The sequence below is a fragment of the Palaemon carinicauda genome, chromosome 1, assembly GCF_036898095.1.
Source record: "Palaemon carinicauda isolate YSFRI2023 chromosome 1, ASM3689809v2, whole genome shotgun sequence".
Taxonomy (NCBI): Eukaryota; Metazoa; Arthropoda; class Malacostraca; order Decapoda; family Palaemonidae; genus Palaemon; species Palaemon carinicauda.
Genome location: NC_090725.1, coordinates 240,541,804 through 240,565,734, shown reverse-complemented (window position 1 = coordinate 240,565,734; position 23,931 = coordinate 240,541,804). Strand labels below are relative to the sequence as shown.

General features: G+C 42.3%; 1 long non-coding RNA gene across 1 annotated transcript in view; it reads right to left on the bottom strand.

Annotated features, from left to right (window-relative positions):
- Positions 1-21,879, bottom strand: part of LOC137654583 (uncharacterized) — a 244,028-nt gene extending 222,149 nt beyond the window's left edge. Inside the window, exon 1 of the long non-coding RNA XR_011046662.1 lies at positions 21,460-21,879. This is a non-coding gene — a long non-coding RNA (uncharacterized lncRNA). The remainder of the gene's footprint in view (positions 1-21,459) is intronic.
- Positions 21,880-23,931: the final 2,052 nt, after the last annotated feature.

Sequence of the window (23,931 nt, the reverse complement as noted above, 5' to 3'; positions counted from 1 at the left end):
TTGGAATAATACACTCGTTACAAAAATAAATATATTCTTTAGAAATTACATCTTGAAAAGAACTTACATAAAATTTAGTCACTGGAAAAAAATACTAATTCTGAACAAAACTTAAAATAAGACAAAAATGTTACGATCTGAAACTATAATAGAACTTGACTTGAACTATTATATCTGAATAAACCTTAACCTAAGAAAATAAATAAAGCAATGAAAATACAAATGCTTGAAATATTTCTGAAATAATACAATGTTTAAGTTTGACTCTAAATGAATAATAGTTAACCAGATCACTTTATAAACCTATCCTGCCTACATGGCCGTTTACAATTTTACTCAGACCTGAATCGTTAAATATAACTAAAAATTATCAAATAAAATGCCTATTATTAATAATAAAATATTTCTTTTAAGAAAAGAAATGTTATGAATAAGGGGAAAAATCCTAATGAATATGAACTTTAACCATCTACACATCAGGACCTCCTTTTCTGAGAGCATTTGGCCAAATTCTATACCAGAAGCTCGCCATAAAACATCCAAAACCCAAACCTGTCCTCGGGACCAATTGAGAAGAATCCAACCGACACTAAAAGCGAGAAGATAAAAAGTAGTAATGTTTGCAAAGTTGGCAGCGTAACGAAGTATAGTGACAAGACAATAGAGGGCAAAGGTAGAAAGAATGGCAGCTAAAAGCCCTTACTCACCCTCTTGAGCACATGTACAAACACACATCAACCCTGGTAACAAGAGATCTGCTGCAGTTCTGAATTCATTTAGAACTTACACGGGTCTACATCCGGAGGAAGATTGTTTATTACAAACTAGTGAAAGCGATCCGTCAAAAATGATGACTAGATACAGTATATAATAGATAAGCACACATATTTAATCCTTCCTATCCTCTCCCCTTTCCAAACTATTATCCCTCTAACCATGGTATGACTGCGACCTCTCTCCCCTATCAGAGGGACGGGGAGAGACCGGAGGATTAAGTTATGTTTCTGGGCGTGACCAATTTTATATATATATATATATATATATATATATATATATATATATATATATATATATACATATATATAATATATATATATATATATGTATGTATATATATATATATATGTGTATATATATATATATATATATATATATATATATATATATATATATATATATATTCACTTCTTCCATTACTTTATATGCTGCTTTTATCTAGCGAAATCTAACCCTGGCCCTTTGCGTCAATAGGCGTAGGAGGAAGAGATGGTGACAATATACCATTATTATTATTATCATTATTATTATTATTTGCTAAGCTAAACCCCTAGTTGGAAAAGCAGGATACATTAAGCCCAGGCACTCCAACAGGCAAAATAGCCCAGTGAGGAAAGGAAACACGGAAAAATTAAATATTTTAATAACGGTAACAATAATAAAATAAATATTTCCTATATAAACTAAAAAGTTTACAAAACAAGATTAAGAGAAAATAAGATAGAATAGTGTGGCCGGGTGTACCCTCAAGCAAGAGAACTCTAACCCAAGACAGTGGAAGACCATAGTACATAGCTATGGCACTACCCACGACTATAGAACAATGGTTTGATTTTGGAGTGTCGTCTTCCTAGAAGAGCAGCTTACCATAACTAAAGTCTCTCTCCTACCCTTACCAAGAGAAAAGTGTCCACTGAACAAATACAGTGCAGTAGTTAACCCCATGGATGAAGAAGAATTGTTCGGTAATCTCAGTGTTGTCAGGTGTGTGAGGACAGAGGAGAAGGTGTAATGAAAAGGCCAGACTATTCGTTGAATGTGTAGGCAAAGGGAAAATGAACCGTTACCAGAGAAAAGGTTTCAATGTAGTAGTCTGGCCAGTCAAAGGACCCAATATATATATATATATATCTATATATATATATATATATATATATATATATATATATATATATATATATATATATATATATATACTGCTCTATTATATGGTTCAGGTTTCAAAGTTTAGAGCGATATGACTGACAATTACGTTTGTTACTGTAATTCATGAAGATTTGACTGAACAAAAATCCCCTGTATCGTTCATAAGAAATTATTCATTACTTGCAATTGTTGGTTAATGACTGTGGGTAATAAGTAAAATTCACTGAAAACACTAGAAATAGAAGAGAGATTAATTCAGATGTCGACCTTTACATTTCACAAAGTAATTACTTCCATAAACCAAGTTTATCTTTGATTAACAGCTAATTCAATTTTTTTTACGTAGTCAGTAAACATCTAATGCTGCTTTTCTTTCCTCGCAAATATTAATTAACATACTAAGGATTATTAATCATTGCTAGCTTGTTTTCTAAAAAATAGGTGGACTCCTGTCTGCACCACAATGCTGTAAAAGATCTGAAATTTTCTCAGAAAGAACTAGACCGTGATGGGACATAATTTTTTTTCAGGAGACCAAAATAAGCTTTGTAAATGAATCTTTCTCATCTTAAAAGGAATATTTATGCACGTATGGAAAAAAAAGTATTGGTTTTAGATCTTTACCTCCACCAAAAAAAGAAAGAAAAAAAAAGGAAGTTATTGTTTTTGCCCGTTTGTGTGTTGTGTGTTTGTGAACAGCTTTCTGGCCACAATTTTAATTGCAGAGTAATGAAACTTGCATGGATTAACTGCTATATGAAAGTCTGGAAATTATCAATTTTTGGAAGGTCAAGGTCAAAGGTCAAGAACATGGTCAAGAAAAATGTCCATTTCACGTAATCAGCCATAAGCCTGGACATCATTATCACAGACACTTCAAACTTGGTTCTTATTTGAGTGTATGAAAATCCACGCCAATTCATACACGTTAAGGTTAAGTCAAGGTCAAGGTCGAGCAAAAGGTCGAGAAATAAGCTGCCGTGGAGGAGGTCTGCGCTCTACTGAGTGCCACTCTACCTATTATAGTATCAAGTTCTCATTTGGGTCTAGCTCCTTTTGAGAACAGTAATCTCATTATGTCTCTATGATAACACAAAAACTGATATCCTTCATACAAGCATTGTAGCTAATTAGCTGAGGGGTTCAATACTCATTTTGCGGACTTCGGGGTCGTGTCTAATCTCAAACAACCACTCTCAAGTCCAAACAGCTGAAAATTGACACTGCACTTGTTTTGCTGGGGAGAAGGAAAAACCGTTGAGCTGGCAGTCCTTCTAGGGAAAGGCTGAGACGTTAAGGGCCGAACTTTTCTGGTATTACTCCCTTCAGAGACAAACGTTTATGGCAGAAAAATTATATATATATATATATATATATATATATATATATATATATATATATATATATATATATAATCATCAACAACAAATGCAGTCGAGTCTAGTCCACTGCAGGACAAAAGCCTACGACATGTCCTTATTCATGTTTGGGGTTACGCTAGCTTTCATTACCAAGCTGGCCAACTGCAGATTGGTGGTGGTTAAAGTATCCCCACTCATATATATATATATATATATATATATATATATATATATATATATATATATATATATATATATATACTGTATAATCACTTGAATGACGAGCACCTATGATATCAGCAAAGGCGCAGGTGGTTTTGGAAAAGGACAAAGGAAGGAGAGCGTCAGATGTTTTAATTACCGACCCGTTTAAACTTGAATAGTGGGAATGTACAGTATGATCCGTTTTCTCCTTTTGTGCGAATGGATTTGTGCAGATGTAGAATCAATTGTCTTTCTTCTATTGTTTAGGTATGTTTGAGCGCCTGTTTTTAGCTGCACAGGTGGTCCGGCTATTGTCACCAATCACAAGCCTGTGCTGTGTGTGGGTGCTAAATATTTCCAGATGTAGAAATATTGGTTTTGTCGAGCTGTTTGATGGCGTCTGGAAACTGCTTTATGGTGAAGAGTCGGTTCATAAGTAACGTCAGTTGCCATATTCGTTGAACTTGCATGATTGGATTAGAAATATCTAATGAATAGTATATTTACATAACTTTGTAGTGTACAATTTGATTGCTTATATATATATATATATATATATATATATATATATATATATATATAATATATATATACATACATATATATATATATAATATATGTATACATATATATAATATATATACATACATATATATATATATATATATATATATATATATATATAATATATATACATACATACATATATATAATATATATACATACATATATATATATAATATATATATACATACATACATATATATATGTGTGTGTGTGTGTGTTTGTGTGTGTGTGTATTAAATGCAACAACGAAAAGATAAGTACAATAACAAACTCATTCTCTCTCTCTCTCTCTCTCTCTCTCTCTCTCTCTCTCTCTCTCTCTCTCTCTCTCTCTCTCGATAATATATATGTATATATATATATATATATATATATATATATATATATATATATATATATATATCGATAAGATATATGTATATATATATATATATATCGATAATATATATGTATATATATATATATATATATATATATATATAGAGAGAGAGAGAGAGAGAGAGAGAGAGAGAGAGAGTATATATATTATATATATAATTAACAATGTTTTTGGCCTCACGTTCATCAGACCAAACAAATCACTATAGGGATAATAGGACAGAAAGACAGATACCTTATTGATACGATGAATCCTAATTGGGAAAAATCGGGAGAAAAAAAAATATCTTACTAAGTAATATTCTGGCGAAAACAATTTTCTTTTGTTTTTTAATTGAGGGAGAAGGTGATTATTTATTATTATTATTATTATTATTATTATTATTATTATTATTATTATTATTATTAATAGTAATGTTATATTGTAGTCGTTTTGTTAATAGCCAATACCAAGGCACACTGATTTAAAAATGGTTTTAATCAACTATGTCTCCGGATCAAGTTGTATCACTGAAATATCCCCCGGTTTTCTTAACAGCAGTACTGTTCATTGCAACGTTTGTGTGTTGTGTATTGGCACAACGATAATTTGACAGAAGCTAATCTCCCCATCCGCCAAGTAGATCAAAGAAAAAATGAATAAATGTATGACCTATTGTTGGTACATGTAAAATTATTCGTATAAAATGAATACAATGAATAAGTAAACATTCACTAAGCTGTGGAAGGAGCATTGTGTCTTTAAAATGAAGATTAACATAATAAAGAGAATATCCAACAGGCTTGCTATCCTTGAGCCATGCTTGCCATCTATCAGTCACTCAGTGATGAATCGACCACTGACAGATTGGAGTCTTCATGTAGATTTAACGATGTTATTCATCATGCTGAGTCTCAAAGAATTATTCTTTTGTCCATTGTTCTTGTGTCTCTGGTATGCGCATCGATAGCTGACTATATATATATATATATATATATATATATATATATATATATATATATATATATATATATAATATATATATATATAATATATATATATATACATAATATAAATATAAAGTGCAGTCAATTCTTTTTAGAAGTCCGATCCCGTCCTTGGCAACTAAGGTCATTGAATTTGATATTCAAAGGAATGTGATAGTTTCACTTTAGGTTCACGGGAGTGAATCTTTAATATAGTAGGCACCACTTTATGGTGGTTCACTATCAATTTCAAATAAAATGTAAATTGAAACCGTGGAGTCTAATGAGGGGATGTTACCAGTAGCATTTTATATCTTGATAGTTGCAGGTATCGAGTGAAAATATTTTTTCTTTATTCTTCTGATCTAATTTTTCTCTATGTTTTATGAAATTTTAAAATCGGGCCCTCACTTGAGTATGATTGGAAAAGAATAGCGGTTTCTGTAACAGCTTAAAATTTATTTTAGCTCTGGTTTTGAAAACATGGAATAACTAAAGGGGCACTCAGTAGAGCGCAGACCTCCGCTGCGCCAGCTTATTTCTCGACCTTTAGCTCGAACTTGACATTTGACCTTAACATGTATTAATTTGCGTGGATTTTCTTACACTCAAATATGAACTAAGTGATTCATGAAGCCTCCAGTCGCATATTTTGTGCATTTTCTGCACAACCATTAAACCCTTAACCTAACTGCCATCACATTCGTGATTCATACAGCCTCCAGTCGCATATTCTGTGATTTGTTGCGCAACCATTAAACCCTTAATCTAAGTACCACCACATTCGGGATTCATAAAGCCCCAATTCCATATTCCATGATTCGAGGCCTAAACTCAGATATGTATCTGTACAAACCCGTAAAAACAGAAAATGAGTGTACCTAGTCCGGCAGGTCCCTCATGAACCCTAGCACCATCACAACCAGCCATCAGCAAAAGCCGAACCTGGGAGATCCGACGATTGGTCAACGACGTGACACTTGAGCTCTGACTCCATAAGGATTACCCGGGCCTTATCCTCAATGAAGGGAAAACCAACCAGCTCGATGGATATATCTCAGCCATTCAGGATGACATGGAATTGCTTATCAAGGGCCCTGAACAGGAAAACAACATGGACTATTGGAGGCTGTCAAGGATAGTTACATAAGACTTTTTCCACCTTATGTTACACCTAGACAGTATACGCTCACAAACAGTTATGCCACCACTACCTCCGACTAACTCTCTGCAATCTAAGCAGCTGCCGAGCCGCGTTGACCGTCCGACAGCCACACCGCCTGAATGGCCACCTAATCCGCTGAACTTAGCTCAGTCATCTCCAAACTCTGACCCGCCAACTATTATGCCATCACTATCGCCGGCTAACCCTCTACCATCTAACCAACAGTCAAGCCGCGTTGACCGTCCAACGGTCACGCCGCCTGAATGGCCACCTAATCCGCTAAACTCAGCTCAGTCACCTCAAAATGCTGACCCACCAAAAGGCATGCAGCCACTACCGCCGACTAAATCTACTATATGACAAGCTGCCAAGCCATGTTGACCACTTGACAGCCACGCTGCCTGAATGACCACCTAATCTACTGAACTCAGCTCAGTCAGCCCAAAATGCTGACCTGCCAACTAACATGCTGCCACTACCGCCAACAAACTCTCTAGTATCTAACCAGCTGCTAAGTACTGTTGACTGCCCAGCGACAAAACTGCCTGAACCACAACTCACCCCTCTACTTTCCAGCCAGCTGCCATGCTATGTTGATCGCCCGGCGGCCAAACTGCCTGAACCACCAACCAGCCATCTACTCTCCTGCCAGCAGCCATGTTATATTGATCCCCTGGCAGCAAAACTGCCTGAGCCATCAACCAGCCCTCTACTCTCCAGCCAGCTGCGCTGCCATTCTATGTTGATTGCCCGGCAGTCAAACCGCCGGAATCACCAACCAGCCCTCTATTCTCCAGCCAACTGCCACACTATGTTGATTGCCTGGCATCCAAAGCCCCACAACCACCAACCAGCCCTCTAATCTCCAGCCAGCTGCCACGCTATTTTGATCGCCCGGCAGCTAAACCGCCTGACCTTACCCCCTAGCCCTCTGCTACCCTCAACCACCACTAAGTTTTTTGGGCTCAAGCCTTGTCGTCCTAATGGAAGGTTCCTATTGGTATCTTTTTAAGGGATATTTGGCTACAGTGATATTCCCAGATAATTGACCTTTAGGTCTCCAGAATTCTAACTCCTGGCGGGAATATCCTTAAAATTTCTCTTAAGGATATCGCATAATATCAGGGGACGTATATCTTGATACGACACATGGCAATCTTCACCCCTAATAGCATTTTCGATTCGAGGGGGAAGACTGGCAAAACTGAAGGGGATCCGTTATCAAGGTTACCTTTCCTCCCGTACTATTACAAAGATCCAAGATGGCGCTCATTCCTTTTTTGGTAGCGATTTCGCACGGTGGTTTTCCTTGTTATCTAACGTTCTTGATCGTTCGAGAGGATTTATTATGCATTCTCCAGCTTCTTCTGCCTCTGGAAAGTTGAGTATTTAATCTTTACAGTGAATAAATTTTAGCTCCTGCTTCACAGTGAAATTAGTTTAATTTAATGTGTTTATGGAGCTTGGCCAGTCACCGGAGGCGCCATGTAGGCGCTGTCGTTCGTCATGCATGTGTTATTTAGTCAGCAGAACGACATTCCCGGTTTTAATAGCATTAATAAATTATGAAAGTCTGTGAGATCGCTTTGAAGCCGAGGGAACCTGCTCTATGACTTGGCGTAGGAGCGCAGGAGAGCCATTGCGCGCAGTAAGGGGCTGCGCTGGTGCGCAGGTAAGCACAGGCGTGCAAGTGAGCGCTGGTGAGGAGAGTGCTGGCGCGCAGGAGAGCACTGGCGCGCAGGAGAGCGCTGGAGCGCAGGAGAGCGCTGGTGATTAGGAGAACGCTGGTGTGCAGGAGAGCACTTGCAAGTTGGAGAGCGCTGACGCGCAGAAGAACATTGCTGCGCATGAGAGCGCTGATGTGTAGGAGAGCACAGCTGCGCAGGGGGCGCTGGCGAGTTGGAGAGCGCTTTTGCGCTGGCGAGCAAAAGGTGTGCTGGTGCGAAGATGGCGAGCTGGCAAACAGTGGTCTCTGGAACGGCGAGAATGCGCTGGAAAGCGCCGGTGATCGGAAGATCACTGGGGCATTGGATGGCGTTGAAGAGCAGGCACCGAAGAGCACTGAAGCGCTAGAGAGCGCCGACGCCCTGGGAAGCGTTGAAGTGGTGGAGGGCGCTGACGTGATGCTGACGAACGCTGGTGCACTGAAGGGTTCTGGTGCGGGGAAGAGCGTTGGTGCGCAGCCAAATGTTCGCAGGTGCATTACAATCAGTCAGATGAGGAACAGGAGACAGGAACGGAGAAGGCAGGTCAGCAGGACGGTGTGAAGGAAGGTCTGGAACAGGGATGTGCCCTTTGGAGGCAAACATCTTTCGGTGGTGATGGGCCACCTCTAAGGCGAAGTGGAGGGCGAAATCTGTGAGATCGAAGATGCCCTTCACGGTCCGGGGGATCAGCAAGCTGACCTTTAGAAGCAGCAGTTTTCTCCAGAGAAATCTCTAAACTTAGCCTCCGATGAGAAACACTCGCAGGAAAGACAGTTGAAGGACTTAGTTTCCCCCTCGAAGGATGAATAGGAACGGGGGATACACAGTCGGCAGTAACAGCTGGAGAGTCTGAAGGTGCAGGGGCGTCGGCAGCGGCCACAGAAGACGCATCAGACACCACAACGTCGACGCACGACAGAGGATCCAACTCCGAAGTCGACGAAGGCTGCCCACTAGCACCACAAATGATAAATTGCAGCAAGGAGTCCTTAGAGGTCGGACCCAGAAGCCCCAAGAACGACCACACCTGTAAAAAGGGAGACAGAGACAAGACCTCAACCGGGGGGAAGAGGTGGGGCCGCTTCACTAAGGGAAGCAACACCATCTCTCGAGAACCAGGGTTGGCCATAAATTAAAGGATCTATGGTACTACTCGACGGTCTCGGAAGAGACCGAATGAGCAGGAGCTTTGGAGGAAGGTCGGGAAGCGGAAGAAGAGGCCTTGGGTTTTTCCCCTTTCGAAGAAAACTTCGAGGGAGAAATATCCGGCTTTGACTTCTTCCGCCGTCACCAAAACCTTTCCCACTGTCAGGCAAACCACTTCTGGCACTCACTACACCTGTTATCACTATCATACCATTGACCTCTACAGGCGGGACAAAGGGTGAGGCCATCGGTGTCCAAGGCTAACATGAAGGTTCTGCATGTCCAGCCTTCATGTCCAGAGCAAGTACTCATGGTCGGCAGAAGTCTGCACACACACACTAATCGAAAAGAAAGCACAAACAAAAGCAATTAATGGCAGTCCAAAATAGGCGAGGATGAAGAATGGCAACGACCGTTCACCATCCAAGCCAAAAGCAAAGTGAGCTAAATCACCAGTGTGTGAGCAGGAGCAGTATTATTATTATTATTACTAGCTAAGCTACAACCCTAGTTGGAAAAGCAGGATGCTATAAGCCCAGGGGCCCCAACAGGGAAAATAGCTCAATGAAGAAAGGAAAAAAGGAAAATAAAATATTTTAAGAATAGCAACAACATTAAAATAAATATTTCCTATATAACCTATAAAAACTTTAACAAAACAAGAAAGAAAAAATTAGATAAAATAGCATGCCTGAGTGTACCCTCAAGCAAGAGAACTCTAACCCAAGACCGTGGAAGACCATGGTACAGAGGCTATGGTACTACCCAAGACTAGAGAACACTGGTTTGATTTTGGAGTGCCCTTCTCCTAGAAGAGCTGTTTACCATAGCTAAAGAGTCTCTTCTACCCTTATCAAGAGTAAAGTAGCAACTGAACAATTACATTGCAGTAGTTAACTCCTTGAGAAAAAAAAAAAATTGTTTGGTAATCTCAGTGTTGTCAGGTGTATGAGGAGAGAGGAGAATCTATAAAGAATATGCCAGACTGTTCGGTGTATGTGTAGGCAAAGGGAAATTGAACCGTAACCAGAGATAAAGATCCAATGTAGTACTGTCTGGCCAATCAATGGACCCCATAACTCTCTAGTGGTAGTATCCCAACGGGTAGCTGGTGCCCTGGCCAACCAAGCTAACCCCCTCCACCCCCGCTAACTAGCAGAATGAGTAGTTAACCCTCGCTAAAGTTTTAATGGCTCGGCCTTTCAGCTTCGCTAAAAGTAATGACCCCTAATAAATAGCGTAGGTTTGTATTCCAGTTACGGAACAAATGACAAATTTGGAGATAATTTGTATTTTTCCCTAATACAAACCTGTAGTTATTTATATGGATTAAGTGGATTATCTTTCGGCGCAGCTGGAAGGTAGCCGTAAGATTAAAAGTGCGAGATGGCAACCCTGCCTGGGTGGCTGAGGGGTGCCCAGATACGTCGCTTTTGATTGCAGGCAGGACTTCTGGGGGACAAGTGATGGCGGGCCAATTTATAAATAACTATAGTTTTGTATTAGTTAGAGAAAAATGACAAATTCGTAGATAATTTGTATTTTTCCTAACTATACAAACCTTAGCTATTTAATAGGGATATTACTTTCGGCGTAGCTGAAATTACAAGCCATTCATTTTTAACGAGGGTTAACTACCCATACCGCTAGTTAGCGGAGGTAGGGGAGGGTAGCTTGCTACCGCCCCCACCCCTCACACACCTGTGATTGAGCTCACTTTGCTTGGAGGTAGGACTTCAAGGGGGATAGGGCTGGCGGGAGTTTGCTTAAATAGCTAAGGTTTGTATAGTTAGGAAAAATACAAACTATCTATGAATTTGTCATTTGTTCCGTAACTGGAATACAAACCACACTATTTAATAGGAGTGACTCACCGATTAGGAAGGGTGGACGTCCCTGCCAATCTGGCTTTTGGCTTTACCTGGGGGCTCCTTATCTGAGTGTATTAGTACTCAAAAATAAGGAGTCCTTGCACCTTCCTAAAACCTTGCTACGCAAGGTCCGCAGCCTACGCAAGCTGTGTGTTGAGGTATGTAGAAGTTTGACTGTCCTGGTAAAGTTATTCTGAGTTCTTTAGAAGGAAAAACTGTGTAACTAGGACTTCCCCAATACCACCTCATCACGGTATGGGGACGCAACAGTATTAGTCTTAATACTAGGTACACAAGGAAGCATGGTTTACCTGTAGTGGTTTGAGATCAGCTATGCAGAGAACCCAGGATGCTGCTTTCCCCAAGAGAGGGGAGAATAAAGAAAAGAATAAGGGCCAGTCAAACCTTTTCATTCATGCTGACTAAAACTGGGTAACAATACCCTAAACTTTCTGCTACTTGTCCAATGAGGAGCTTGAGGTTTTAAACCAGCTGTTGTGCAGCCACCACAGGACCAATAGAGACTGCATCAAGTCTCCTGTGTTTCACATCTTGAGGTAGTGGGATGTGAATGTGGTCTGACGATTCCACACCCCAGCTTGAAGAACCTGCATCACTGAGAAGTTTCTCTTGAATACCAGGGACGTTGCTATGCCCCCGACATCATGAGCTCTGGGGTGACGTGAAGGAGGAGGGTCTGGATTCAGTGCATGGTCTATGACCTTGCGAATCCATGCTGGGATGGTGTTCTTCGTGACCCTCCTCTTGGTCCTTCCTGTGCTGACGAATAGTGCAGGCACATGAGAACATGCTGCGGCTGTTCTCTTAAGATACAGCCCCAAACTCCTCACTGGGCATAGTAAGAGATGATCTGGGTCATCTGTTACAGTACGAAGACTAGAAATCCGGAAGGAGTCGAATCGTGGATCCGCTACTCCTGGGTTTTGAGTTTTAGCAATAAACTCAGGGACGAAGATGAACATTCTCTCTTCCCATCCCCTTGAATGGGCGATGTCGTATGAGAGACCATGAAGTTCACCGACTCGCTTGGCAAAAGCTAGCAGGATTACCGTCTTCCAAGTCAGGTGGCGATCGGTTGCCTGGCGTAATGGTTCATAGGGAGGTCTCTTGAGAGACCAGAGAACTCTAACCACATTCCATGGGGGAGGTCTCACTTCTGACTGGGGGCAGGTAAGTTCATAACTCCGTAGGAGTAAGGAAAGTTCTAGCAATGAAGAAATGTCCATTCCTTTCAGTCTGAAGGCGAGGCTTAAGGCTGAGCGATAGCCTTTTACTGCCGAGACAGACAGGCGCATTTCTTCACTCAAATACACGAACTCCGCTATTGCTGGAATAGTGGCATCAAGTGGAGAGATACCCCTCCACGACACCAACCACAGAAGACTTTCCACTTTGCCTGGTAGACTGCTGCTGATGACTTACGTAAGTATCCAGACATCCTAGTCGCAACTTGTTGCGAAAATCCTCTCTCAGAGAGATGCTGGAAAGTCTCCAGGCGTGAAGTCATAGCAAAGCTACGGCTTTGTGGAATGTGGTTATTTGAGTAGATTGTGTCGTGGAGGGAGTTCTCTTGGGGGTTCCGTTAGGAGCTGCAGAAGGTCCGGAAACCATTCTGCGTGATGCCATAGCAAAGCTATGAGGGTCATTGAAAGATTGACCAATGTTCTGGTCTTGTTGAGTACCCTCCTCATCAGACAGAACGGGGGGGAAAGACGTAAACGTCGATGTTGTCCCACCGTTGTTGGAAAGCATCTTGTCAGAGAGCCTTGGGGTATGGGACTGGGGAACAATACAGCGGGAGCCTGAAGTTCAGGGCCGTTGCGAAGAGGTCCACAGTCAGAGAACCCCACAAAGTCAGGACTTTGTTGGCTACTAGATGATCCAAAGACCACTCGGTACTCACTATCTGAGATGCTCTGCTCAGGTTGTCGGCAAGCACATTACTTTTGCCCGGAATGAAGCGTGCCGATAGTGGTATTGAGTGGATTTCGGCACATCTCAGTATCTCTACTGCTAGATGGGATAGCTGCTGCGAAAAAGTACCTCCTTGCTTGTTGATGTAAGCCACTACTGTGGTGTTGTCGCTCATCACCACCACTGAGTGGCCCGCCAGGAACTGTTGGAACTGTTGAAGGGCCAGAAAGACAGCCTTCATCTAGGAGATTTATGTGGAGGTACTCTTCTGACTCTGACCAGAGGCCAGAGGTCGTGTGGTGCAGCACGTGGGCCCCCCACCCTTTTTTTAAGCATCTGAGAACAGCATCAAATCAGGGGAAAGGACGAGAAGGTCCGCTTCCATTTGTAGGTTCTCATCTGTCACCCACCACTGGAGGTCTGTCAGTTCCGCTGATCCTATGGGGATCCGGATGTCTGGGAAATCGTGAGTCTGATTCCCCCAGGACTTGAGTTGCCACTGGAGGGATCTCATCCTGAGGTGACCGTTGGGAACTAGATGGGCCAGCGATGAAAGGTGACCGAAAAGACGTAACCACGTTTGGGCTGGAAGTTCTTCTCGTCTGAGAAAGGGTCTTGCGACCTTTCTCAGCCTTGTTATCCTGTCGTCTGATGGGAAGATTTTGTGGAGATTGGTGTCTATGATCTTGCCTAAGTATACCAGTCTCTGTGTAGGAAGCAGAGAAGACTTCTTGAGATTTACCATGATCCCCAGATCCTGGCAAAGTCTCAGAAGTTTGTCTCGGTGTTGAAGAAGGGCCGACACCGAGTCTGCTAGGATTAGCCAGTCGTCCAGATAACGGAGGAGACGTATGCCAATCCTGTGTGCCCAAGATGACACTAAAGTGAACACTCTGGTGAAGATTTGTGGTGCTGTGGAAAGACCGAAGCACAGCACCTTGAACTGGTATATGCTGTTGTCTAGGCTGAATCTTAAGTACTTCCTTGAAGACGGATGGACTGGGATCTGGAAGTATGCGTCCTTTAGGTCCAGTGTACACATGAAGTCCTGAGGTCTTACTGCTAGTCTGACCGTGTCTGCCGTCTCCATGCTGAACGGAGTTTGTTTGACAAACTTGTTCAGAGCTGAAAGGTCAATGACTGGTCTCCAGCCTCCAAACGCCTTTTTTACAAGAAAGACTCGACTGAAGAAGCCTGGTGACCCGTCGAGGACCTCTTGGAGAGTGCCCTTCTTCAACAAGGTCTGGACTTCTGCCCAAAAGGCTTGCCCCCTTGCCGATCCCATGGCAAGGGAGTTCAATGACACTGGATTCCTGGTCAGGGGAGGTAGAGATGTTATGAACGGGACGCGATATCCTAGACTGATCATGGAAATTGTCCAGGAATCGGCCCCGAGTTGCTTCCACCTGTTTGCGCAACTTTGTAGGCATCCCCCAACTAATGGAAATGCAGGGGGACTGCCTATCCAAGCGTTTATGTCCTCGGCTGCTCCCTACAGGATTTTTCCCTCCCCTGGAGGCCTTTTTGCCTTTCCTGTCTTTGACAAGAAAGGGCTTAGACACCGTTGTCTTCACTGCAGTTTTTGTCGTCACTGTGGTCTTGGATGGACGGACTGCTGTGGTGCTGGAGGTTTATAGGGCTTAGATGTTAAAGCCCTATGGAGGAGGGAGTCTTGATGAGACTGCCTCCACCTCTCAGCAGCATGTTCTACATCCTTAGGCTCAAACAGATGAGACCCCTCTATGGAGGAATGTCTGAGCCTATTGATCTCGACGCTAGGGACCTTCTGGTGGAATCTCTAAGCTACTGCATCTCAACGTTTCAAGATGGTATTTGCCCACAAGTTCGAGACTTGGTGGGCAAGAAACTCGATCGCGCGAGTACCTGAAAAGGAAGGTTTCCATAGCTTTTCTGGTACGTTCCTTGGAGAAATCCTCGTATCGTATCAGGATACCTAAGATCCTGTACCAGATATCAAGCCACAAAATAGCTTGCATAGCATACTTCGTGACCTTCTCCTGGTTGAGGATCTCGGCTGCCGAGAACAAGACCTGCCAGTTGGAGTCTCTCTAGAGGGACTCCCCTGGTTAGCTCTTCCAGCGAGTGGTGAAGAGGAAGAGCTGAACAGGGCTCCTCCAGGATCTTGAAGTACCTCCTCTGCTGTATGTGAGGAGGTGGGAGGAGCTTGTTCGTGGTATCGGAACGGTTGGAGGAGGAAATCTCAGAGAGCTGCTAGGCGATCTTGTCCCTGGTACTCTTCACCCCTTGAGACCAGGGAAGGGCTGCACTGGTCTTAGAGGGTTTTTGACCAAAGACGTGGTCTAGGACTGTGTCTTTGCCCTCTCGAGGGCGGATCTCTGGGTCAGAAAACCCGTTGAGAAACCTCATTAGAGTCAGAACCTGCCAGAATGCATGTTCTGACTCCTGCTGGTCTCCTCCTGTTGTAGGACTTGCAGCGAAGTCTCCTTCTGTCCCCAAAGGCTCTTCTTGGGGAGAGTCGCAGACATTCCCAGAGTGGCTGGCTGGCTCCGTCATAGCCCTAGTGGAGGTCTTTGGCATGGTTTTGGAGTCTTTAGACTCCTTCTGGGGAAGGAGGTAAGATTCCAACATCAATGAGTGTGGCATGTCCCTTCTATTCTCAGACTGCGAGGAACTCTCGGCATGAAGAGAGATTTCCTCCATTGGTGCTATGGGGGAAAGTCTCTCTTCGCGTGGTTCCCCAGGTGACGGGAGATCTTCGTCCGAAAGGGATGGAGAGTTAGTCTGAGGAACAGGAGGAACTTGCCTCGATGGTCTGAGTGAAGTCAGTTTTGCCCTCGGGGAAGTGACCATGTCTGAAACTCCTCTCTTCCTCTTCAAAGGGGTAGAGGAAGCCATGGTTCCATGCCCTAGATCAGACAGGACAGGCTTGAAAGTCTGGGTTACAGCTCTGATCAAGGCATTGAACCAGGGTTGCTGGCTCACAGACGCACTGTCAGACAGACCCCCTAAAGGGAAAGGGATCAAAGGTTCCCTGGGAGGAGTTACTGGAATAGGTGGGTTCACCTTAGAATGTAGCTTAGGGATCCTGAACCCGTCTGCATGTTTCCCTTCTCCCACAATGCGCGGTGGTATGCGCTTGCGGAGAGGGATATGAGGCGATGGCGACCTTGCCAGATGATGTGCCTGTTGGTGCGCATGCTCACGCGTGGAAGAATATTGGCGCTCGCGCAAGGGAGAATAATGGTGCTCGCACGGAGGTGACTGTTGGCGGCCACGCAAGAGAATCATGATGAGCGGGCGGGCACACGGGAGTGTGTTGGCGCACGTCCGTAGGAGAAGGAGCGCACGCGCGCAGGAGAATCATGATGAGCATGCGGGCGCATCTCTGTGTGCATGCAGGAGAAAGATGGCACGCAGGTGAGTGCTGGCGTGCAGGTAAAAGTTGGCGCGCAGGTGAGGGCAACAAGGTTGTCGCCTCACCTACGAACTTGCGTGCAGGAGTGATGGCGCACAGGTCTTGGCTGGTGCGTTGGTTGGCGCTCAAGATGGTGCACAGGATAGCACGGATGCGCAGGTGATGTGGGGCGGACATGTTGGTGCACAGGAGAGCGCTGGCGCGCGGGAGAGCACTGTTGTGCAGGAGAACGTTGGCGCGCAGGTAACCGGCGCGTAGGTGAAATTTGGTGCGCAGGTGAGCGCTGGCATGCAGGAGAGTGCTGGCGCGCAGGCGGGCGCTGGGGCGTAGGAGATCGTAGGCGCCCGGACAGCAGGGCGCATAGTTGCAGGAGATCATTACCGTGCAGGAGAGTGCTAGTGCGCTGTGGTATGCTGGCGCGTAGGCTACCCTGAGCGTGTTTGCGCTGGGTGCGCATATGCGCAGGAGAGCGCTGAGGATCTTGATGGCACATAGGTGCGCAAGCGCGTGAGGTTGCTGCCCTTTGTAAGGGCGAGCAGGATGGGTGGTGCGCCGAAGCATTGGTGACTGACGAGCTGTTGGTAGGTGCTGGTCAGGGCGCGTGGTGTGCAGGGCAAGAGTGATGGCACGCAATAGCGCACTTTGGTGGAGCTTTGTTAGGCTCATACAGGAACGGCGATGGAAGGTCGGCTGGTCTGTTGGATGGATGGTCGATGTGTCCTTTAAAAGGACAACCATCCACCGAAGGAGATCGCGAACGATCTGCAGAGAGGTCGAGGATCAAAGTCACAAGACTGGTTACAGGCGCAGTGATGGATGATTGGTCTAGAGGCTCCTCTGCGAGGGACTGCTTTGAAGTGGTCGAACCAAAGAGGCGCCTCCTCACTGCAGGTGAAGGAAGGCCTCTAAGGCGAAGAGGAAGGCGAGGCTTCCGACGGATGCACCCTCTGGGGGCTGTTGGATCAGCAAGCTGACCATCAGCAGTCTTCCGAAGAGGAGTCTCTGTAAGTGAACTCCCCCGAGGGAGAGAAACACTTGCAGGAGAGATCAATGATGAACTTACGTTTCCCCCTCGGAGGATGGTCAGGAACGGGGGAAACTAAGTCGGCAGCTACAGTGGAGTTTGGAGTGGCAAAAGAGATGGTTGATGTCGCATGAGACACCTCTGACACAACAACATCGACAAGTGTCAGGGAATCTACCTCTGACGATGACGACGATTGCTTGACAGAAGCACCCATGTGGATGAATTCAAGCAATGCCTCCTTGGAGGGCGAACCCGTGAGCCCCAAGGAGGACCAAATCTGAAACACGGAAGTTATTGACAAGGCCTCCCCCATGGGAGGGAGAGGTGGCACTGCTTCGCTAGGGGAAGCAACCTCATCTATCGAGACGCGGGGTTGGTCAGAAATAAATTGGTCTACGCTACTACTCAACGGTCTCTTCCGACTGAGTAGGAGCTTCAGAGGAGGTTTGGGCGACGGAAGAGGAGGCCTTGGGTTTTTCTCCTTTCGAAGCAACCTTCGAAGGAGAAATATCCCGCTTGGACTTCATCTTCTGCCATCGCAAAAACCTCTCCCACTGGGAGAAAGACCACTCCCTACAGTCACTACACTTGTTGACACTATCACACCGTTGACCTCTGCAAGAAGGACAAAGGGCGTGAGGATCAGTCTCGACCGCCGACATGAATGTTCCACAGGGGCAGTTGGAGAGTCCAGAACAGGTGCGCATGGTCACAGAAGTCAACTTCACACACACAGTCTAAGAAAAAAGAAAAAGCTAAAAGCATTAATGGCTGCCAATTGTCGGCGAGGATGAAGAACAGCACTGTCGATTCACCATCCAAGCCGAAAGCAAAGTGATCTCAATCACAGGTGTGTGAGGGGGAGCGGTAGTAAGCTACCCCCGCTAACTAGCGGTGTGGGTAGTTAACCCTCGTTAAAATTAATGGCTCGTCATTTCAGCTACGCCGAAAGTAATACCCCTGTTAAATAGCGTGGTTTGTATTCCAGTTACGAAAAAAAAAAAAAATTTCTGATGAATTATTTAGTGCTTTAACTAAAGCTGACTTTTTTATTGGAGGAGGAACAGTATTTTTACCCTACTTGTTAACCTTTCCGATCTTGGGGGACCCCAATGGAAAACTGGGGTTTTTGGGTGGGGAATTAAATAAAGAATCCGTTTTAACATAAAAATAATGGCATACGTAAAATGAGCAATAAACAAGGCCACCAGCTAACATAAACAAACTACCTAACCTAACCTAACCTAGTAGCCGTATCTTTACCTAGCGGGAGGGGCTTCGGCCCCTGTGACCCCACCTTACACAGCCATATTAAATATAAGACAGCCTAAAACCCTTTGGAGGGTAAAGGTGGGCTGCACCTTTCCGACTCAATACCCAATGCACAATAACCTTACGAATGAATAAGCAACAATAATTTAGTTTTGTGAGAAATTCTTAATTAATTTTCAACAAATTTATAATTAAATGAAGCACTAATATAAATATATACAAGTAACAAATCAGATTCTATATCTAAATGAGACTTTCCAAACCAAGTTCCCTTAAAAATGAATACGCAAAATCTACAACTTCTTTCACTTTCTTTTTGTTTTTCAATACTTTACAACATGCCCTGCATCACACAGAAATGCCTTTTTGTTAATATCAAGTCGGCACTTTGAACCACAGGAGGGGCAAATAGTGTCACTTTCACTTTTATTAACACTGTAATCTTGGCAGTACTTTATTATTCTTTTGATGTTACCACAATAATGCAAAACAAAACCTTTATACAGTAATTTAAATAACAATTGTGACAAGAACTTGGGAGAAAATCCACAGAAATTGATGTCAAAGTAGACGTTAAATTAGAAAGCGCACCAGAAGTTGAAAGTTTACACACCTCCATGGCTCTCAAAAGACTGAAAAATTAGGTGGAAGTGGTGTTAAAAGTGTCAAAGTGTTCAGTTTCCTCGTAAAACTCACCTGACTGGGTATTCAAGTCAAGTGATTCTAGTTTTGCTAAAATGCTAGTCCCAAGTAAAATGTGGATAATCATCATTGGTTAAAGACTATGACGTTTGGGTGACGTCTTGCTATGTAGAATAAAGTCAATGATGTAATAATGACAATCTGTTTTCAACGTACAAACGGACAAATGAGAGCTCAGTCTGAAGAGGAATTTCAGAGTTATGAAGTCAAGGGACTTAATTTTTTTTCAGGAGGGTCAAATTTAATTTTGACGTTTAAACCACTTCTAGACCTAGCGTCGCTTAGATTTATATATCAAACGAAACCTTGGACTTCCCTCTTTTTAGTGAAAGTACTTAAATTTGATAACTTGCTGATGGACCTATTGTATGGAATTACCCTTAGGTATTTAGAGAATCACAAAGCGTATCCCGCAGTAATTATCAAACCCATCATTAGTGTTCAATTTCAAATGATCGATACTTAAGTTATACCTCAGCCCCCATTTATTATACCGAGAAAGATGAGAAAATGGCCAGCACTCATCCATTTCTTAAAGGGAATTAAAGTTTTGATATAAATTAAAATACAGTATCATATGTTAACCAAAACATCTGCCATCCTTGTCTTGTACAAAAGACTAATCTAATTGAAAAGTAATTCTTACTATGCCAAAAATTGTACAGTTCATTCTCATACATAGTTATAACTATGTATAGCATAACAGACAACTGTATAGTTCATATGCCTCAGAAGTTTCAGTATTAAAATCAACCTGACACCAACAACAAGTGTTGGCTTTAATACCCCAACAACAACAACAACTTGAGTTTGCTCAGGTTAACCTAAAACTAAGCAATACTTTTTCAGTACTTTTCTTGATATTTAAGCATTTATAACTCTCATAAACTATAAGAAACTCTAATGTAAGTTTTTTTGCTGGTGGAAGATTCAAAACATACAAAAATGATTATATATGGAAAATTTGTTTTTTCCATTTTGGTTGAGTTGAGCAGGATATCATGATTTAGCGTTACCTTGCCAGGCGTGAAGCAACACAAGGTTGAGGCTTGGTCTAAGAGCAAGTTAAGGAAACGGCAGTCAGTAAAGTTTTACAAGTCTACAGGGTATCATTTCGAACGGAAAATATGTGTTTTCCTGTAGCAAATAACAAAATTGAATTGAATTTGACCTTCATTTCAACCGCAAACAAACAGAACAACCATTTCGACTAACTTCAAGCAGTCGAATTGGTTGTTGAGGTTGAAATGAAGGTGAAAAACGGTTATATCACGTTATTTATGAGAGGAAAACATATATTTTCTGTTGAAATGTTTAAATACAATGGTTCTTGTTCCGCCGTGGGCTCGTTTCGCTCGCCAGAAAACAAAAACATCAGGCTCGTATGTAGGGCCTACTGGTAAGTGGTAATGTTGAGCTGCGCACGCTAACATTAGCAACGTTAAATATAAAGCTTCTTGTTCCGCCACTGACTCGCTTCGCTAACATTAGCAATGTTACGTTAACATATATAATTTCTGAAACTATTCATTTCCGACAGGAAAGAGTTTCATTTTCGAAGGGAACGGAACTTTTTCTATAGAAAAAAAAAATTTTTCCCTAGGTTACATTACCCTGTAATAAACTACAATAGAACCCAGTCTAAGCAAGGGCACCCTTCGCCCCGGTTGGTTATAGGTAAGGCTATGGATCCTACGTTAGGTTACGTAAGGAACCTTAACTTAGGTGGTGTTCTTGTGTTTGTTTTCCTTTTAAAATGCGGGTTATCCGTCATAACTTTCGAAATTTTAAAACGTCAAGAATGTTCCTAATTATTTGCATAACAAAAGTTCAACGTACCTTTAAATACATCAGGAACATTATGCAGAACTTAATTCTCGTCATTTTCTTCCTTCTTACTGCAACACAATATTCTTGAAATACAACATATGTAGTTTAGCTTTAAAATTCGAAAGATGAGTCACTTTAAACCACAAAAATTTCCATTATATCCACTTTCCACGGTTTTCATACGTTTCTTTCGAAATCATAACAGAAACTAATCGTTAGATTGGTTGCTTTTCTTTGAAGTGGAATTGGAATGAGTCAACCAATAATAATACAGTATTCTAGTTGTTTAAATGCAAGGAAATTGTTTTGAAGTCAATTTAAAGTACACCTCTTTTCGTACAGTGTACAGTGCTAAAGAAATTTAGCCATTTATTGACAGCATTTTGTATTACCTGTCACTTGTCATTAAAAGTATTGACTCAGCCTTTTCAGTCGGAAATACAATGACATTACAAACACTATTTTCTACTTATCAAGATTAGTGTTTCACTTTCCAATATGCCCATTTGTATTTTTTTGCATTTTACGCTTTTATTTCTTCTCTGATACGAAGTGGCACCATGTATGACTTAGATATAATTCATTTGTTCTTATTACGCAATTTATCTAAATATCTTCTCGCACACCAAATAGGATATTCATACTGAATGAAGCCTGTCAAGTCTTAAAAGTTGTCCTTAGGCCTAAAACGATATATGTATGTATATATATATATATATATATATATATATATATATATATATATATATATATATATATATATATATATATATATATATATATAGGCTATATATTCGTTTGATATTTGCAGGGGCGTAACTCATGGGGGTTGACATGTCCCCCTAAAGTTTGAGTTACGGGGTACAAAGTAAAGGCTACTGTGCCCTTGAAATAATAAATATGGTTTAATATCACGTTCCTATTAGGATACAGTAAAGAAATTTGAACTGCTACCACTTGAAGTTTCCTGACTTTTTTTTCTTTTTGAACTTCTGAAGAAAATTCATATAAGTTTGAAGGAACATATAGGCATGTTATAAAATATTTTCAATATTCATTGATTATTTATTGAAATATCAGTTTATTGATTAAAATAAAAGATTATATAATTTATTTCTTATAATAAAGATTGGCATTTGAGAAAAAAAAATTTTTTTCTCAAATGCCAAACACTATTGTTTATGAACCAAGTAGAGCCGATGTAACAGTTGATTCATTAGGTCGGTGGTTCTTAAAGATGTGTTTGCTCCTAAGGGGCCGTCAGATATTTTCATTGGGGTTGGGGGAAAAGGTTTTGTGCAAAGAAAAAAAATATGAGATAACGCGTGAAATAAAGGTTTTCATTGTATTTCTTTACATATGAATAGCCATCTTCTATGAATATGCCCAATACACATCTAAACAATTAGGCTATGTACTGTGTAATGATGTATAATTTCTCACTGAGCAAATAAAGCAAGTAAGTTTTATGGTGCATAAATTGATTTGAAATAAACTGGCGAAGGACAAATGTCTTTATTCTTTACAATTAGTGCTTTATGATATTTTCATAAGATATGACATATGTGTAAAACACTAGCGAAATGTACCAACACAAATGCTAGTTACAAAATCATTCCAATAGACGAGCTTTCACAGTCTCTGAAATTCATAAAGATAGAGGTAAAGATCTCTGGTTTCAGTTCCAATCATCAGAATAGATGCGCGCCAAAACAGCAGCCGGGCAAACCCAGCCAAGGCCGTCTCACTCGAGACGGCCTTGGCCCAGCCCCCACTGTGGTGCCCAAACACAACAGTGCTATCCCCAATAAAATAACTTAAACTCACGGTCCCGGGATGAGATCGTTCTTTTGTTCTAGCCAGGAGATTAACCGTTTAGTGTTACTCCTTATCTCCTTTTGTGATTATCATTTGTTTTATGATTTTGCAGAATATAGATATTCAAAAGTTTTTTGGTCCTAAGAAAGCAGTGAAAACAACAGATGCTAATCCAGGCCCAACAAAAACGGCTCGCCCAGCACAGCCTTCAGGACAAGCACAACCTCCAGGCCCAGCAACACTCCAAGCTAAGCAGAACCTCCAAGACCAGCAACTTTCCAAGCCAAGCACAACTTCCAGACCCAGCAACACTCCAAGCCAAGCACAACCTCCAGGCCCAGCAGCACTTTATGTCAAGCACAACTAATAGCCCAACAGACCCACTAGGCTCAGCACAACCTCCAGTCCCAACACAAACACCAGGCCCAGCACAACCCCCAGGCCCACCTGAGCCTTTGTTGTCTGACGAGCCATATGCAACAGGCTTTAAATCCATCTGCGTCGAAACACACCGAGATTCCAATTCCTGATGAGCATTTCAGCCAGAAGCACATACAATCCCTGTGCCAATTATGTGAGCAAGAGGAGGCTGTCATTTCTACAGAAAGAGTTTAAATTTACCCACGGCCGCATTACGATGTTAAATCAGAATCTGTCATGTGC